This window comes from Acanthopagrus latus, chromosome 12 (genome assembly GCF_904848185.1).
Source record: "Acanthopagrus latus isolate v.2019 chromosome 12, fAcaLat1.1, whole genome shotgun sequence".
Classification (NCBI taxonomy): domain Eukaryota; kingdom Metazoa; phylum Chordata; class Actinopteri; order Spariformes; family Sparidae; genus Acanthopagrus; species Acanthopagrus latus.
In genome coordinates, this window is record NC_051050.1 from 17,495,952 (window position 1) to 17,502,637 (window position 6,686).

Consider the following 6,686-nt stretch of genomic DNA (forward strand, 5'->3'; position numbering starts at 1 on the left):
CAAAAACAAATCAGCACTTTAATGTATCCACTTTTGTTTAAGCTATTGACATTTCACATAAAATCTAAATGAACAAAGAAACAGAAGTGGCATTTATTCCAATGCAGTTGCAGTAGCCTACAACAGAAATTCTGCCTTGATTAATATCATAATCGATCAACTGAAATGTTTAAATTTGGGAACTATCATTTAAAATAAAGTACATGACCTGTGTTATATGCAAACCAGAGCACAAAGAAATGGTTACAAAATAACCAGAATAAAGAACTTGATATCAATGCTAAACAGTCTCACAACGACCCTCATCTCTATGCACTGAAGCACTGCAGGGATTGTGTAACACGATCCTTTGTGTCTCTCAAGGCTGCCGTCAGTTCAGACAGAGTCCAACACTGCAGTGCACGCTACCAAAAAAAATCTGCTAACATCTGCAAATACAGGTCGAATGTACCATGAGTATTCGTTAAAGCTGCAGGAAGGAGAAAAATAAGAGGAGCGGCAGGAGTGAGGACGATGATATCGGAAGATATGCGAAAGTGGTGGTGCAGCATTTTCTGCTCTCTGCCAGTATAATAACCTCAGTATTAGAGTAAACAAAGCAAGGAGAGGTTAAAAGGGAATACAATATGCAGTATAGTCCATTAACAAATGTTAGTAATGGAGTCAAATTAGGCCACCGACATTTCAAGGAGCATTTGCTTGAGTAAACTCATTTCCTGCTGCACTTTGTCTTGCCACAAATGTTAACTGCATCACTCCAGCTGTGCAAAATCCAGCATGAAAGCCTGAAGAGCATGTTTTTAAAAATATGCTCAAACTAAACAACACTCAACATCTCAAAGTTGTTTATTTCTCGTGGATAATGTAGCAACAACACTGGCCATAGATGCAGGAACTGTCTTCCATCTGTGCTGAATGTTGTCATCTCACAACCACAGGCGCCCCCACCTCACCAGAGCCCCCACATCTCCTCTCTCCTCAGATGTGTAGGTGCAGGGGGCTCGGCTAGCCTCCGCTCCTGTTGAGAGTGCAATCGCTATGGAAACCAAATACATTACCATGGAAACACAGGACAGCCTTTAAAGATTACCGTTATGCAAGAACAGCTGTAGGACAACATCGCGCTGCAAGCCAGTCTGTGTCACAAGGCGCACACATTCAAACTAATGTGTTACACGTGTTACATTCGACTCCAAGCTTGACAAGTTCAGTCCTAGAAATTAAAATAAACCGAATTTAAAAAAGCACATTTGTTTAACTGGGAAATGTTCATCTCTTCAATCTGAACCTTATTTAGTCGAGACACAATCAGACTGAACATTAAAACACATGCAGTAATGGTAGAAATCGAACATCTTGTGATGACCTGTGTCCCTAAGGGCAGGATCACCCTGGTTTCCATAACCGCACCCATTCAATAATGTGTATCGGAAAGTACCCTGCCCTTATTGAGTGGAACCAGGGGTGTGTCTAAAGCTGCAACTCGTGCACCACCCTGCAGATGTTGGGGACTTTATAGCAGCCCTGACTGACAGTATCTGGTCCTGTTTCTATAGACTGTAGCCCAGCAGGACGACCTCTAAGAGTTCAGCGGGTCTGGAAAAAACAGACACAACACTGACAGTTAGGCGTATAGGAAAACCAGTCAGACAAACATGCTTTGGGCTAGCCCAGGCTGGAGGCAAGTGTCAAGTCTATCTCTTATCTTCTGTTTAACATCTTATGCACACCAAAAGCTGCTACTTCTGCCTCCATTTTATTGTGAAATGTTGAAAACCTCTTGACTGTACGCATCCAAGGGGGTTCTTGTATCTAAGCAACAGGAACATGTTGTGATGATGAATCAAGCATCACATTCATACAGTTGGGTATATGCCACCTGCTTCTGAAGAAGAACTGAAAGATGCTGTGATTTGTCAGTGCAACAATGAAGGTTTCTTGACTCTGATAGCGCAGAAGTTAACAAAGGAAACAGCAGCCTATAGATGAAAGCATTGGACCCCTTCTATACATGCTCATTGTTGTTAACTTGGTGGTCACAGACAGCCTGAGGAAGGAGAGAAGAGCTAATGTGGGCACTTTTAATATTGGTTTCTTTACCGCAGACCAAACTATCATCAAACTATACTGACCACCTGAAATAAAAGGTAATGATGCAATAATCATACGAATCCAAAGCAACCTTAATTAATTTCTATATCCACTGACCCGATAAGATCAGCATAACAATCTATGTACACGAAGACAACAACTACAAGAGGATTACTAAATGAAATGGATCGAGAACAAACTACGAAAAAACCAGTGTCGGCACCAGACAAGCTTTGACATGGGAAATGGAAAAGGAGGCAGGCCAAAGAACACCTGGCAACAGCATCAACAAGCAGATTTCAAGAGATGCATCTGGCATCAGATAAAAGGAAAAGCTAATGACGAAGAACTCTAGATGTCCCTTGTCTACAGCCTATACTCCAGGAGGGTTGTTAGGCATAAATTAGTATGTTGCAGTTTGTATCATCAATCTGCTCCGATGGCAAACAGCCCCTCCTGGTTATGTGCTTGGACAACGTACATCTGCACACTCGCAGGGGAAATGAACAGGATGCCATTGCGTTAAACATGCGATCGAATTTCCTTCGGATGAATGATGCAAACTGATATCTTGAACTTGACACCACTCAATGCAGATGTTGCCACTCTCCACGGAGGCTACTCTGACCCAACGATGGGAAGAGAAAAACATGCCAATGCTATATGAAGAGGAGCACCCGGCTGCCCACTCTCCCATGGTGGCTGTGTTGTTCTGAACATCAAATCACTGGGCGTACATTGTACATATTTCAATTTTTAGCATAACGCTCTTTTGAGAGACGGAAGCTTGCACTGAAGACTTCTTTTCAGCATGACTAAGCTCTCTGAGGAAGGAAAGCACTCTGAAAAGGATCCATTAAATTTGTTCCAAAAATATGCCAATCAAACAATCGCCAGTGAAAAGATCATTATGGCGTTTTTAAAAAATCGCCTCAAACGCTCTTTATGTAACTGTTGTGTGTGTATGTATATAGCTGGTGATTCAAGCAGTTTTCAGACACTTGAGAGAAGCACTCAGACGTGGCTCTTTATATCTCTGAGCTGGATGCCAGTCATTACTGTCATTGCTGGAGACGAAGAATCCACTAGCAACTGCTCTCTAGTGTGTGTGTGTGTGTGTGTGTGTGCGTGAGACAGATCCTTAACTACTATGACTGGTAGGAATGCATTAGGTGACATTTTAGCACTGCCGAGTGTATGGTCTTGTACACCAGACAGTAATTGACACACAGAAGTCGTGCCGTTCTTCACAACATTAGCTAACAATGCACAAACTTAAATACAGTGTTGAAGAAAATGAGCAGGCAACAGCAAATATGCAATTACTGACCTCACTGTTCAAACGACAACAATCAAGGAAGAAAAACGGTAAAACAATCAGCTCTGGTTAACGTCTCACACAGCATGCAAAAATATGGCTTTTTAATAGCTTCAGATCCATTTTAACAATAATTAATCATATATGACACTATATCATCTTAAATGTTGGATTACATTATTTTGGATTAACCAATGTTTTTTTATGGCCTATGATGATTATTAATGATCAAGGAGACCGAAAACAGGTATCTAAAACTGATGTACATTTAGATAAGATTAGATTTATATTAGATTTCAAAATATATGGATAAATATCACCTAGAACAATATGGAATATTATATTGTCCAGCTGTTATTAACAATTGTTATTAAAAGGGTAAGTGAGTCATTGTTTGAATTACTAAATATCAGGGGAAAAAAATATGAGACAAGAAAAATAGCTTTGCAGACACTGCCTACAACATGCATTTTTGAATAGGTCTGTATGTAACCCTCACCATCTGTGAGACAACCAGCATGGGAAAGGTATTATCTGTTGCCACCTACCAAGGCCAGACCAGACGCTGTGTTGTGCTAGCATATGAGCACAGTGGCTGGGGGTTTATCTGGCTGTTGCATGTCATATGGGACCAAGTGGTGGAAGATTGCTCTCTGGAACAACACACCCCTCCCTGGAAAGTTTCCCTATAGCCTCACACTGAGGCCTCTACTATCATGTGTGCATCTGTGCAGCATTCTGCTGGATAAATATCTGACCCGAAAACAGCTATGTAGATTGACAAGCTCTTTAGTGACCTCTGTGGTGTCAATGAAAGTTCACAAATGGTGGTTTTCACATCTCTAGTTTAAACAAAGCCATCCTAAGTGACCACATATGGGGAGGAAGGAAGGAAAGAGTGAAATAGAGAGAATGAACCAGAAATGAGGAACACATTTTCAGCTGCACTGCAGTCGAGGGTGTGGGCGTGGGGAGTGGGAGTAAAACAAACACTCTGTATCTAGAGTGAGTGTGTATTTAGGTGTGTAGTAGTGTAGTATGTGTGTGTGTGTGGAGGGTGACAACATGGAGCCAGATTGACAGAGCTAAGCTCCCTCCCTCCATTGGGAATCTCACTCATTCTAACAGAATTACCAAATCCAGGGAGTTACCGTCCCTTAGCACACACACTCACAGACAATTTATCTTGGCAGTTTTGCTCTGCTAATCCTCATGCTGTACGAGGGGGAAGGGACTTCACAGTGGACTTCAGAATGAACCCAGCCACAGCAACGACTTAGTAGTCATGTTTTGGGCCTAAAAACAAACTACCAGATTGTTATCACATCTCAGTCCTCTATGAGTCAATACAATTTGATGCGGCTAAAAGGCACTGTTGGGCCTTGGCGGAGGTACGCACTCTGAGTGCCATTCTATTTTTTTCTTAAATGACTTCACTAACCTTTCAGCCTATAAATGTAAGAAAATACTTCTCAGGGTCCAACCTGACATTACAAATGCTTGTTTAGCCCAGAACATGACAACAATCAATTTACAACCATATAAAAAGAGATAAGCAACAAATTATCACATCTGACAAGTTTGAAGTCACATATATGTGAAAAATTACTTGCTGAATGATGATGAATTACGAATGTGATAATAAGATGCTAATGATTAGATCTGCAACTAAACGGCTGATTTCATTGTCAATTAGTCTATCAATTATTTTCTTTATCAAGCAAGCAGTTGTTTGGTCTATAAATATCAGAAAATGGTGGAAAATGTTGATCAGTGTTTCCAAAAGCCCCAGATGACATCCTCAAATGTCACATTATGTCCACAACCCAAATATATTTATAGAGTCATAGAGAAGTCAAGAAAGCAGAAAATATTCACATTTAGGAAGCTGAAATCTGAGGATTTTATTTTTCATTTTTCTTAAAAAAAAGAAAAAATACTCATCCAAATCAACTGCTTATCAGAATAGTTGGTGACTAATTTACTAGTTGATCAATTAATTGTTGCCGCTCTAATCATGAAGCCTCTGTTTTACATTTATTGTATTTTTCTAGTTCTAACATGCAGTGCGTTTTATACTGAGTTGGCTCAGGTTTTACATCCATCTTTTGTTATAGTTTTTGGTGTCTATTATCCATTTTGTTCATTGCATCTCACTTATAAGACGAGCTGCAATGAGAAGTCAAATAGTCGATCAAAGAAAATTCAACATCAACTATTTTGCTAACTGATCAATCATTTCAGTCATTTTGCAATCAAAAATGGCAAAAAAAAATATATATATATTGCTGGTTCTTGCTTTTTACATGTGAGGATCTGATGCTTTTCTTTGTGATATATGTAAGTAAATAAAGGCATTTTGGATTTTGGACTATTGGTTGCATGAATGAAAGAACTGGACAACCCTTTCTGCTCTGGGAAATTCTTAGATTCTGTAAAAGAAAGGAAAAAAACTAAAAAAGAAAAAAAAAGAAGAGAGGAAAAGAAAAAACCCATCCCATTGGGATTAACAAGACCTTTTACTTGTGCAGTGTATCGTGCTTTTGACTGAGAGAAGTGAATTAGCACAGTTATTATCATGCAGGACATTGTGCCATCTGATCAACAGGAAACTGCTCCATCAGTGGATGTAGCTCAATATCCTCTGCTTCACAACACGCCCCAGACTACAAACAGTCCTGCACAACACGAAACGTCGACCTGAGCAGCATAAAGAGTCCATATAAAAAGAGCAACAGCAAACCTGTGAGATGCAAAATAACACAAGCACAGGCCTGCTCGGACTGTATGCTAACCACACTGGGGGTAAAACCCACCCGGGGATAGTGTGTGTGGCCGTGGGCTGTTATTGTTCAATACAGGACACCGTTAAAGAGAAGACTTGACTAATTCACAATAAACCGTAAAAATAAATAAATGAAATGCTAGTTTTACTGTGTAAAACGTACACCGCCACCTCTCTGCAGAGTCCACCGTCCAACATATTAGCAAAACAGTGAGAGCTCGCCGCCACACTGAAACACAACGAGACTACAAACGGAAATCACACATGGGTCAACGAACAAACGCTCGCGCTGAAAAGCAAAACATATCGATTATTTCCGTGCTTACCCTCTCTTTGATGAAGTGATGAGATATAAACAGTGCTCGGTGAAAACGCGACGGCGGCTTTCACTATTTTTATCCCCGACCCTGGTGATTTCAGAGTGGGTTTATCTCTCTGCGCTTGTCGTCCCTCCGTCGCTCCGCCCCTCCGCCATCATCTCACTTGGGTGCG

The 6,686-nt window shown here is 40.6% G+C and overlaps 1 protein-coding gene across 10 annotated transcripts in view; it reads right to left on the bottom strand.

Annotated features, from left to right (window-relative positions):
• The window catches only part of add1 (adducin 1 (alpha)), a 29,086-nt gene extending 22,400 nt beyond the window's left edge, over nucleotides 1-6,686 (bottom strand). For 6 of the 10 annotated variants that reach the window (XR_005078130.1, XR_005078131.1, XM_037117143.1 and 3 more), the window contains exon 1: nucleotides 6,521-6,686. The gene's annotated coding sequence lies outside the window, so the exon portion shown is untranslated. The remainder of the gene's footprint in view (nucleotides 1-6,520) is intronic. The other 4 variants (XM_037117144.1, XM_037117149.1, XM_037117148.1 and 1 more) reach the window with 3 other exon arrangements.